The sequence below is a fragment of the Sorex fumeus genome, unplaced genomic scaffold, assembly GCF_029834395.1.
Source record: "Sorex fumeus unplaced genomic scaffold, SorFum_2.1 ptg000010l, whole genome shotgun sequence".
NCBI classification, from domain to species: Eukaryota; Metazoa; Chordata; class Mammalia; order Eulipotyphla; family Soricidae; genus Sorex; species Sorex fumeus.
In genome coordinates this window covers 27,552,713-27,566,277 of record NW_026606067.1, presented here as the reverse complement: position 1 = coordinate 27,566,277, position 13,565 = coordinate 27,552,713, and positions in this window count along the sequence as shown.

Below are 13,565 nucleotides of genomic sequence, written 5' to 3'. Positions count from 1 at the left end.
ATATGGTGGTCTGATCCCGTTTGGAAATTTGGAACAACAGTGACATCAGTAAGGCAAAACCATCGATTGAATACGATGTGGTCAATTTCATTGTGGAACTGTCCACTGGGAGACTCCCATGTCCAACGTTTAGATTCGGCCTTCTGGAACTATGAATTACCATGGATGGTCTTGGTCAACATGATGAACTCAGACTTTCACCCTGTTCATTCCCATTCTAGGCCATGGTTCCCTATGTGGAGTTCTTTGGCTAATCTTCTCAATCCTATCTTGGCATTAAAATCACTGACAATGATCTTATAGAAGGTATGGTCTTCTTTATAGAACATCTCCAACTCCATGTAGAACTTCTCAATTTCTTCTTCATCGTAGTTGGATTTTGGTGCGTAGAGGTCAAAGGTAGAAACTGCCAGCAGTGAGCCACATCTATTCAAGTGTAAGCATTCAATTTGAGTTTCTAGTATTCAAATGAATCAATGCTCATGGCCAAGTTTGCATTGACAAGGAAACTGACACCACCATAGCCCTGTTGTCACATGTTCTGAGGAACAGTTCTTTTCCAGTGTCAAAAATGGTGTGATCTGATTGATGCCTTCTCTTCTCGGTCAGACCAGTGATGTTGTACTTCATCTTCTGTGCTTGCATCAACCGTTCCTTGATGTATGCTTCTGATGCCAGCATACATGCATTGAAGATTCTGTCATTTTAATCCTTCTTTATTTTATTTTTTTTTATTATTTATTTATTTATTGAATCACTGTGGGAAAAGTTACAGAGCTTTCAGGTTTAGGTCTCAGGCATGTAAATATCAAACACATTTCCCTTTACCAATACTTATTTTTAACCGTGAACACAATAGAATCCCACCTCCCACCCCTCCCAATTCCTGTGAGGCAGATGAGTTCTAGTTAACACACTATCTACTTTGACTAGATTCATTGTTTCGATAAATGATGCACCATTATTATTTAGAGTTTATGACCCCCCCCCCCAAATCAGACATGCTGAAAAAGCGTTGTGAAATGATTTGCTTTCTACAGCTGGGTTTTAAGAATTAAATGATGGTTTTGGATTTCTGCTATTTTACTTATTAACCCTGGAAGAATTTCTATTAAAGGTTAGATAGTTAAGAGATTGGTTTCTGTGTTCTGGAGTCGTGGCCGTGCCGGAAAGCCGCTCGTGGGGGCAACTGGTGACCTCGGTAGGGCATGAAGGATGGACCGGAACGCCCCCCCTTCCCATGAGGACCCTGCCGCCCTCACCTCCGGCTCAAACCTGCTGTCCACTAGGCTCCTGTGCGGCCGCCATCTTTCTTTCCAGAGAGGGGAGGGCGAATGGGGCAACACCCTTTCCCCTCCGGGCAGGCATGATGGCGTGGTTTAACACATAGTCCATTCGCTTTTCTGCTCCAAACAGCTGGTTTTCTGCATTAAGTCCTTCTGCTTCTGGGGACGTGGCCATGCCGGAGAGCCGCTCGTGGGGGGCAACTGGTGACCTCGGTAGGGCGTGAAGGACGGACCGGAACGCCCCCCCTTCCCATGAGGTCCCCGCCGCCCCCACCCCCGGCTCAAACCTTCTGTCCCTCCTTCTTTATTTTAGCAGCCTAGTTCGGCCCTGAGATTTTGTCAGCCTCTCCTTGCTCATCCTTCTTAATGCTGCCATCTCGGGGGCTCTTTCAGGGTCAGGGGAATGAGGCCAGTTGTTTTTACTTTTTTGGCATATCAAGTACACCATGGGTAGCAATATATATATATATATATATATATATATATATATATATATATATTCCACTCGGTTGGTTGGCTGGAGCAATAGCACAACAGGTAGGGCGTTTGCCTTGCACGTGACCAATCTGGGATCGATTCCTCTGGCCCTCTCAGGGAGCCTGGCAAACTACAGAAAGTATCCCTCCCACATGGCTGAGCCTGGCATGTTCTCCGTGGTGTATTGATATGCCAAAACAGTAACAGTAATGGGTCTCATTCTCCTGACACTGAAAGAGCCTCCAATCATTGGGAAAGGTGAGTAAGGAGAGACTGCTAAAATCTCAGGGCTGGGATGAATGGATGAATGGAGATGTTACTGGCACCTGCTTGAGTAAATTGATGAACAATGGGATGACAGTGATACATTGATACATTGATACAGTGATACTTAGTTTTATTATGAAGTTTATATCGTTTTAAGAATATCACAAGTGCAGCTTTGGTTTTGCAGTCAAGTTCCAAAACCACTCTTGTTGGTAGTCTGGGGGTCATGTCCTGTCCTTCCATTGTTCATCAATTTGCTCGAGCGGGCCCAGTAACGTCTCCATTGTGAGACTTCTTGTTACTGTGTTTGGCATATTGAATACTCTTGGTAGCTTGCCAGGCTCTCCGAGAGGGGTGGAGGAATCGAACCCAGCTCAGCCGGGCTGGCTGCGCACAAGGCAAACGCCCTACCATTGTGCTATCACTCCAGCCCTAGTGTAAGAGATCAAACATGGTTTGCCTGAGTACAAAGCAAGTGCCTTATCCACTATACTATCTATTTCCCCAGTTCTGATCTCTTTAATATAATGAATACAAGATAAAAGTCTCTTATATGCTAATTGGGCATGAGATGCAATTGAATTGTTTACTTTATTTATATATTTAATTTATTTAGGTATATATATGCAATAATTATTAAAACTTACAGAAAATTTAAAACTAAAGAAAAGAACACTTTTGTATTTTACTTCTTACACAGCAATATGACCTGAAACAATATATTTTTATTTTTAATTTTGGGTCACTTATGGCAGATACTAGGGCTTATTCCTGGCTCTGTGATCAGGCATCACTCCTAGTAATGTTCAGGGATCAAATATTGTGCTGACAATCAAGCTGGAGCATGATAAGCTCTCAAAACCCTACTCTCTGGTCCCAGAATTATTGGAAAACATTGGTTGCTCCTTCCACTACCCCCCACACGAAACTTAGGTTTATTGATTAACTCCCATCAAATGCTCCTGAGGCACTTCCATTCATCTTTAACTTCTTTTTTGTTCTCTGCTTACCTATCTGTTAATCATTCATTTCCCCTAATCAGAACTTGTGACTTCTAGAGTCAGATTCTTCAGAGGATTCTGGATTTTGCATTTGTAAGTGAAATACTGCTTTTCTCTTCACTTTATATCCTTTGCAGTTTATTTTAGAGTAATGCCCTTCTTGTACAGACACAAGAAGACTGTTGATGCTATGCTTTTGTAAATTGGGAGTTAACTCACTCCTAAAAATATTTACTTCTTGGAATCTGTCATACTTACTCGATTTAAGCCTTTAGAACATAGCACCCTAAAAGGAGGATTTTAACAAAGGACTTGGATGGACCAAGGGCGTGGACCAGGGCAAGCTGTAAGCTGCCCTGACATAGAAAAATCATGAGCTGTAAGTTACCCTGGAATAAAAAAAGGGACTGGTCAAGCTCCACAAAACTTATAAGTTAAGAAAACTCTTGTGGACAAACTCTGTCATGATTTAAAAGGAACTGATGTTGGTGGGTCTTATGTGAAGCAGGGAGGAGAAAGACAGTCACTTTTTCCCCATCCACCTCTCCCATCTGGGACCCCACATCTCCCTTCTTGAGGTGTGTACTTTTATGTTTTTGTGTCTAATTGCTGGAATGTGTGTAGGTGCTCTCTTCACCCTTGGAGAAACCCAGATTCTTTCCTAAGTGCGCATTTCTCTCTCTCTCTCTCTCTCTCTCTCTCTCTCTCTCGCTCGCTCTCTCTCTCTCTCTCTTTCTCTCTCTCTCTTCTCTCTCTCTCAGCATCCCATATGGTCCTGTGAGCACTGCTAGTAGTAACTTCTGAGTGCAGAACCAGGCGTAACCCCCGTGCATCGCGGGGTGTGACCCCCACCCCAAAAAAGAAGTAAATTTAAGATGACTGTTTAAATGATTGCCGGAATTCTGCCCTTGGGTGGATCTTCTTGCAGGATGAGGTTTTGTCCTAGAAGAAGCTTACCTGGAAGGAAGGGTTTTACATATGTTGATCATGTTACCACCCCTATGTGTAATTGCTATTCCCAACCTTTGATGTTTTTCTCTTAACTAACTCTTTGGTACTGGAATGAGGAACAGTGTAAGACTGGATTGGGGCTCACAGTCAGACTAGAGTAGGCCTGCAGGGAGGTTAGAATAAAGGAGGATTTATCTCCAACCAGCCTGACCTCTATTTCCTCCTTTGCTGGTTATCTACTGCTGTTGGCCATGCCTGATGGGGAGACTGCTCTTGGCCACTGAACCCATGGGATCCATGCCCACATTTTTTGAACTCACTGAACTATGAACATTTCAATGTAGTATGACTTTAAATGCACAGAAAAGAGTAACCTTTTTTTTCTTAAAGAAAGAAATGTCATACTAAACCAACATTTGTATTTGTTACATTAAATTGACCTCTAAAAAGTACAAATGAATACACAAACGCACATAGCTTGTTTGTTTGTTTGTTTGTGAGACATACCTGGTATTATTCAGGGATTATTCCTGACTCTAAACTCAGAGGTCCCTCCTGGAGGGCTTTGGGGGACCATATTTAGTCCAGCAATAATAATTGAGTCAACTCCTCATAAAGTTTATGCTTTACTTGATGTATTGTTTCTCTGACCCTTCAAATGCATACGTCACTGTAAAATTTTCCTGTTTACAATGGCCAATCAGTGCTTTTAAAGAAGCTGAACACTAAAGTAATTTTACAAGGTTTAAAGTAGTTACCTTACATGTGGCCTACTATGGTTCAATTTTTGGCACCAAGTAAGGTCCCCCATTCTTCAGAATCACTTCTGAACATAGAGTAAAGATTCTATGAGGGGCTGAAGCTATAGCACAGAGAGTAGGGCATTTGCCTTGCACATGGTTGCCCCGGGTTCAGTCTCCAACATGCCATCTGGGCCCCTGAGCACTGCACGGGAGTAATTCCTGAGTGTAAAACCAGGAGTAACCCCTGAGCATTGCTGGGTGTGACCCAAAGAGAAAAAAAAGATAACAAGATTCTATGAACATAGAGTAAATTCCAGGTGTGGCAGAAATACAAAAACAAAGAGAGAGATATGCTCAAACTGGTAATTATCAGAACATGCAATTTGAAACTGTAATGATACTGTTAAACTGGGCTGAGATCTCCCCAGAGGAATCACAGGAAGAAAAGCTGTGATGTAATAAGAAGAGGGTCTCTATTGGCTTAGCTCGAGCTAGGGGCCTCATATCATCCAACGCAGTATAATCTTGACAAGGACCCTGAATCCACATCAAAAACAATTTATATAGGGTTCAGAGTTGAGAGCACTGGTCTATTTTTAGCATCTGCCTTATTACAGCAGTGGTTAGCAATTAGGCAGCAGGTACCAGTAACAATTTGGGGTTCCTTCCCAGAAGGGTGTGGCGACCCCTCATGACTGGCCAGATCCAACTGCCCAGTTTCTCATCTAGGTGAATTACTCAACTGGGAGATTACCAGAAAACTGCAAGTCCTGACTCGGGAAACAGAAAATGAAGCCTAGTTGAGACTTAATGTTAGCTGGAGCTGGTCATGGTATCAATTTCATCCCCACAATATCTTTTGCATATTTTATACTAAAAGTTGGTAAAGATGTGGAGAAAAAAAATACATTTCGTAATGTTGATGAAAATGTTAAATTAATTGTAGTATCCACTAAGTAAAGCACTATAGATGCTTATTAAATAATTATAACTGGAAAATATGATCCAGCAACATGTACTATTAAGAATATAAACAAAGTAAGTGAAGTCAATATTTTATTTTATTATATGTAGGAATACTGCTATTTATTCAGCCACTGATTAGCTGATTGAATTGGGCATGAACTCCACCTTACTTTTTTATTTCGTAATTTATTTTTTTCCTTCTTATATTTATTTATTTATTTATTTATTTATTGAAACACTGTGAGAAAAGTTACAAAGATTCAGGTTTAAGTCTCGGGTATACAATGATCAAACACCTTTCCCTTCACCAGTACTCAATTTTCACCACCAAGAACCCCAATTTACACCCCTCCAACCCTTCCCAATGCCTGTGAGGCAGATGATTTCTACTTAACTCTTCTCTACATTGATTACATTCATTTTCTTGACAAAAGATGCACCATTATTGTTTAGAATTTCCCCCCAACAATCAGAATAGCTGAAAAGGCATTGTGAAATACTTTGTTTTCTACAGCTGGTTATGAGAATCATATAGTGATTTTGGATTTCTACAAAGAGCCAGATAATTACAAAATTGATTTCTGTGCATCTGGTGTTATGTCTGTGCCAGAGAGATGCTCAAGGAGGGCAACTCATGACCTTGGTAGGGCATGAAGGATGAGCCGGTACTGGCCCCCTTCCCATGAGACTGCAGTTGCCCTCTCACCGCTGGCTCATACCTGAATTTCCAATAAGCTCTGAGGTGGCAACCACCTTGTCTGTGGTCCAGATGCATTTCTGCCAAAAGCTGCTGGGTTTCAAGATTTGTTTCTGAGTCTCTGGGATCATGGCCATTAATCAGCTTGATCAGGAGCCAGAGAGGCCGTTTGTAGGTAGCAATTTGGGGTCTCGTTGGGATGGGGAGGAAAGGGCCGGTTCTACCACCATCTGGTGAGGCCCCATGTGTCTCGTCACTGCAGGTCCAAACCTGACTGTCCAGTGGCCTCTGGACGATGGCGGTTACCAGGCAGCCAGGGGCAACAGGTCAAGGCACAAACCTATTCCCACCTGGAGTGGCCCAGCCCCAGTAACCTACTGCAGGACACATTTCTGCCAAAAGCCTTTGGGTTCCAAGATTAGTTTTTGAGTCTCTGGGATCAGGGCTGTTAAGCAGTTTGATCAGGAACCAGAGAGGCCATGCCTCTAATTATATAGCTGAGCCGAAGGTGGTTTGTGGGTGTGTCTCCCACATACCTAAATTTTGGCCATTTATTTTCTTGGTAAACTTTGCCCCAAGTTTTTGGGGTCTGGTCAAAGGCACAGTAGCAATTTTGGGGTATCTGAAAGTCTGATGGTGCCCTCAGGCTGCTGATGCACTCAACTCACAGGTACAGATTAAACTGCTGGCGGCACCATACCCCTGAAGTCAATATTTTAAAGACAATCTTCAAAATCAAGATTCCCATGTATCATCTACATATTTCCTTATATACATTATAATATTATCTACTATGTTGAAGAAAGTAAGTCAATGAGTTGCTTTTTAACTGATGAGACATATTCCCTGGAAATATGTCCAGGGAATAAAATAGACTATTCCAAAGAGGGTGATGCTTGTTACAGGTTACAAATGGTTACAAATAGTTCTTGATGTCATTGCTCTAAGAAAGGGGTAAGACAGAGAAAGGCAAATATGTAGGGTATTATAGTGTATATGTGAAATATAAATTAAAATATATAAATGGAAAATAGTTTGGTGATTGTTATTCCTGAAATAAAGAGTTTAGGCCATATGGGTAAAAGATTTAAAAATATGAACTTCTATTATATAATAAAAAACATGAGATAAAATGTGTAAACACACAAAAAATAAAAAGGGCAAGCGGTCTATCTCTCCCACCACCCGCGTTCGATAGTCTCAGACTGTTTCCCCACTCCACGGGGGTTGATGGCGATGGTCAGGCAAAGGAAGGAAACGGAGGCCAGGCTGGTTTGTCTTAGCAGCAGTTTATTAAACGGAAGAGATGTATGTCATGGAGGCCCCAGGATCTCTCAAGCACGTGCGCCTTTGTTCTCTCAGCTTCTGTCCTCAGCCCCATCTTCCCAGGTTCTCTGATGCACGTGTCGCCCCAGAGAGCCCTGAAATCTCCCTTATATAGATCATAGTACCACTAAAGGGTGCAATATAGTGACGTCATCAAAAGGAGTTACAGAAAGAACTTAATCACTTAATCACTTAACTTCCCTTTAGTCTTCGATTTGCTCGAGCAGGCGCCAGTAACGTCTCCATTTGTCCCTGTCGCGTGCTAGTGTAGCCCAATGGCATCTGCTCGCTCTGGCATCATGAAGAGCCTCAAACCGATCGTTCATGATCTTCACGAAGAAGTCTGACCATCTGGTCGGTGGGCGACCACGTGGTCTTTTGACATCCCGTGGAATCCAGTCAGTAACAGCTCTAGTCCAGCGATCATCTTTAAATCTCATTACGTGACCAGCCCATCTGATTTTTGATACCTTGGCAAATGAGACAGCGTCCCTGATTCCTGATCGTTGATGGATGTCGGAACTCCAGATTTTTTCTCTCATTTGAGTGAAACGTGATATTCCAAGCATAGCTCTTTCTATTCTTCTTTGGGAGACCTGAATAGCATTCTCATCCTGTTTGCGTAGGGCCCAGGTCTCTGAGGCATATGTTAATGCAGGAAGAACAGTGGAATCAAAGAGATGTGCCTGGAACCGGAGGTTCTTCGTCCTCTTAGCTATTTCTTCGACGTTCTTGAAGGCGTTCCAAGCCGCTCTCTTCCTCCTGCACAGCTCGGGTGCCAGGTCATTTGTCATGTTGACTTCTCGACCTAGGTACACATAGCTGTTGCATTCGGAGATGGTCGTTCCATTGAGAGCGAATGGGGCATCAGGAATGAGGCTGTTTCTCATAAACATTGTCTTCGTAAGATTCAGCTGTAGTCCTACCTTTCCAAACTCACAGTCAAAGTTGGCCAGCATTTGTGCCGCTTGGCTGATTCTACTCAAATCTCTTCGATAGCCATGTCCACTTGCTGACATACCAAATTCCACAGGATGGATATGTCATTCCCAACGTTCTCCCTTCCGAAATCGGACACGCCATTTCGTCGGTAAAGAAACAAACAGCACCTGGCCCAGACAAGGTCAGACCTGAACACCTAAAGAACCTGCCATTAGTACTCATCAATACACTGGCTCGGCTCTTCACTCGCTACCTGTCTGAATGCAAGTTTCCATCCCAATGGAAAACCAGCAGGACCATACTACTGTTCAAGAAGGGAGACATCCATGACATTGGCAACTATCGCCCTATCTGCCTATTGTCTGTCATCTACAAGTTGTTCACTCGAGTCATCCTGATTAGGATTGGCAGAACACTAGATGAAGGACAACCATGCGAGCAATCCGGGTTCCACAAAGGATTCAGCACCATCGACCATATCCACACTATAACCAAACTCATTGAGGTTTCTCAGGAGTTCAAGATGCCACTCTGTTTAACGTTCATTGATTTAAAGAAGACCTTTGATTCTGTTGAGACGGAAGCAGTCATTGAAGCCCTAGCCAATCAGGGCATTCAAGTCCAATACATCAAGATCCTCCGTGAGCTGTATTGCGGATTCACTACCAGGATCTCACCATTCTACAAAGAAGTGATCGTTGATGTCAAGAGAGGGGTTCGGCAGGGTGACACCATTTCACTGAAACTCTTCAGTGCCACCCTTGAGAACATCATGTGACATCTGGAATGGGAAGGAATGGGAGTGAAGATAGATGGTCCGCAATTACAAAAGAACATTGAGGCAAAACATACATTGTTTCTTTACATCTGCAGGCTAGTAATCCTGGCCTCACCTTTTTACAAGCTATAATACTTGGATTAGCACAACAAAGACCTGGCCACTAGAGTTTGGAATTTACATTTCCAAAATCAGCCAGCCTGGAGCCAGGCATCCACATCCCAAAGATCAGGCCTGGCTTAGCACCTGAGATCTGCATACCTAAGGCCAGTTAGGTTCCTGTGAGTTAAGAGAAACTGCCTCAATATACTGAAATCATTTACTGAAGGCAGTTTGAAGGGGAGAAAGTTCAGTCTCATCCAAGCTAGTCAGGACACAAAGAAAACTGCTTCTAGGATGTGTTTCTCCTCTCCTTGTCCAACCAACATATAAGCATACATAATATTAATCATTTTGTATGGACACAGTAAGAAATACTTTGAGCTTATAGAATTGCTCTCCTAGGGCCATCTCAATCTCAGACTTCAGTGCTCAGGCCAGATATCTTTCCTATTCCTAACAGCAGGGTCCTAGTTTCGTCGTTACTTTTGGATCATGAGAGGATTTGCCTATGATCAAACTCTTAACTTACAGTTAAGAATTGTGGCACCTTGGCCTGGCCCATCTCGATGCCAGGGTAGCACATAACTTCTCGGCTTGCCCTGGTTCCATCCAGTCCTACGTCGGGACCCTGCCATTGGGGTGCTAGGAAGTAAGGGCAACTGAGGCTTAAGTTGAGATAGCAGATGCCCAGGAGTGAATAATATTCAAAGCCAATCAACTCCTATGTTACAAAGCATAAAAAAAAGGCCCTCCCGTTGATCGTCGATTTGCTCGAGCGGGCCCAGTAACGTCTCCATTGGAGACTTTGTTGTTACTGTGTCTGGCATATCGAACACTCTCGGTAGCTTGCCGGGCTCTCCGAGAGGGGCGGAGGAATCGAACTCGGGTCGGCCATGTTGGCCGCGTGTAAGGCGAACGCCCTACCCGCTGTTCTATTGCTCCAGCCCTGTGCTATCGCTCAAGCATAATATTAATTAATTGTCTTCCTGTATCTATACAAAAAGGACATTGCATTAAAGTAAACTATTCAAAAGACATAAGAAGAGGAGAAAGGCAATATTTACTTACAGTACAGCTTCAGTGTCCAAGAAGGATGAGACCTTACAAATTGGTTGGGGAAGAGAGCATAGAAGTGGTTACAGACAGACAAAGTAATGGGAGTGATTCTGGAGCACTGTGATAGGTGCAACCTGATAAACCTAAGATCTGTGTACTCCAACAATAAAAGTATTGACGATGAGAATATAGTTCATGATATTGGATTGTATAATTCTCATAATACTGGATTGTGTATTTAAAAATTGCTAAGTGAGTATATTAAGAGTTACTCTCAAAATATTTTATTAACTTTGAGGTGATAAATGTAAATAAAGCTCACTGGGAGGTTAAGAAATTTCTGAGGAGCAAGAGTTCACACTGTTATACAAACCATGGCAGGTGCTTGCTTCTTGGAGGTTAATACATGAAAGACAAGGTTTGGTGATAAGAAAATGAACACACAACACACACACACACACCATATTTATTCTTATGCTAGTAACTTGAAGAGATTTTTTTTAAATCCAAACTCTCACTCTATTATAGCAAGGGAAAGTAAGTTAGAATAGTGATGCATAATGAGTAAAAGAACGTTGGGGATTTCAGTTTTAATCACTGATTTAATGAATTCCAGGATAAAGGGATGGAATTTCATTCCTTGAAAATTTTGTGATAAAACTGGTAAACTATATTCAACTCTACATGGACAGTATAACCATTATTATGAATTTTTCAAGAGGGCCTGGTGTTTGATCTTTCTCTCAATCAATAACTATATATAATTTAACATCAAACACACAATGTATACAAATATCCTTTAAGATTTGGAGACAGGTCAGTGAGAAGTTAGTCTAGATAAAAATTATATAGATAACAGATTCTTTAATGTATTTTTGTTTACAAGATCTTTAGTAAGAATAGACAGTATAATTTCCCCAGCTCAATCATACATAGGAAGCTGATTTAAATGATTTATCCCTAAGTCTATAAAACCAAAAGCCAAAGATGTGGCACAGGATAGTGGATATCTAAATTTTACTTACATTGATTTAATCGGTGGCTGGAGCCATAGCACAGTGGGTAGGGTGTTTGCCTTGCACGCAGCCAAAATAGCCGACCCGAGTTCAATTCCTCTGTCCCTCTTGGGGAGCCTGGCAAGCTACTGAGAGTATCTCGCCCGTACCCTGTGACGTATTCTATATGCCAAACACAGTAACAATTGTCACAATGGAGACATTACTGGGCCTGCTCGAGCAAATCAGAGAACAATGGGAAAACAGTGATGGGCTGTGATTTAATCAGATGCCAATTTTTTTTCCCTGAGAATCGAATGTTAACATTAATCCAAGTTGGAAAAATTTATTTGTTTGGAGGGCTGGGGAGCAGTGCTCAAGGCTTCCTCTTGACTCTGTGCTCAGGAGTTTCTTTAAACTCTGTTCTCTGTTATCATTTCTGTTTTTGCTCCCGGAGCCTTAGGCAGTACCACAGATAAAGCTGGGTTGTTGGCTGCATACAAGTTAAGCATTTTATTATTTTTATTCTCTGGTGCTATTTCTGACAAATATTGTATTTTCTCTCTGATCCTTTTTTTCTGACAGGTTATTTAAATTCCTAGTCATCAAATTTTCTCAGGTCTAATATAAGAATAATAATGATGTTTACTTAAAACATGGTCTGGATTTTATTTATGTATTATCATTTTTTGTTGTTATTGTTTTATAACCTGGTGGGCTCAGGATATGTTCCTGGTTCTGTGCTCAGAAATCATTCCTGGTGGGTCTCGGGGAAACCAGGAATCACACCTAGATTGACCACAAAGCTAACACTTCACACACTCTACTATTTCTCAGGCAGCAATGCATGGTTTGAGTTCTAAATCACAGTAATATTCAAAATACTCAGAAACACATTAAATTGGAAAATTATAATTGCATGAAGAATAAATTATACAATTAATATAGTCTCAATAATGTATAATGACATTAAAATACTTTAATACTAATGTATGTAAAAACAATTGTGATGGTCTATTTGGTTATTGCTATATATTTCTTATGTAGCTTGAACTTCATAATAAAACCAGAATTAAATAATCAATTGATATTTGAAGTCTTTAGAGTATGTAAAAAATAGAAATATACATCTGTTTTGTAGTTCAAATTTTCCTTAGTGAGTACACTTCTTGAAAATAACTAATAAATTATCAGGGGCTTGGAAAGATAGTACAGGGAGTCAGTTACTTGTTTTGTGAAAGAAACAGAAACACGGAAACTATAACCTTTGTGTAACTAATTTGTCATTGCCCGACTGAACCAACCCTAGTTTGAGCCCCAGTACCACATATTGTCCCTGAGTACTACCAGAGTGATCTTTGAGCACAGAGCTAGGAGTTAACCCTAAGTTCTGCTGTTTGTTAACCTCTGAAATTTTATCAGAGAATTTTAGTTTTAAGTTTAAAGACAAGTAACGTATAATACAAAATTAACGTTGGACTTATACTTTATTTTATTAATGTAATTTTGCATGATAGCATTATGGATGGGCTGGAGCAATAGCACAGCGGGTAGGGTGTTTCCCTTGCAAGCAGCCAACATGACCAACCTGAATTCAATTCTTCTGCCCCTCTCAGAGAGCCCGGCAAGCTACCGAGAGTATCTCACCCGCACGGCAAAGCCTGGCAAGCTACCCGTGATGTATTCAATATGCCAAACAGTAACAATTGTCAATGGAGACTTTACTGGGCCCGCTCGAGCAAATTGATGAACAACGGGAGGACAGTTACAGTGACAACATTATGGATTAGGGGCCAGAAAGTTGGTACAGCATATAGGGCACTTGCCTGGCATGTAGCCAACCCAAGTTTGATGTCTAGCACCACTTAGGGTTCCCGAGCCTGGGAAGGAGTAGTAGCTGAGTGCACAGCTAGGAGTAAGTTCTGAGCACTGGAGTAAGCTTGGTCTATGCACCCTTCCCTCTTCACCCCCCCACCAC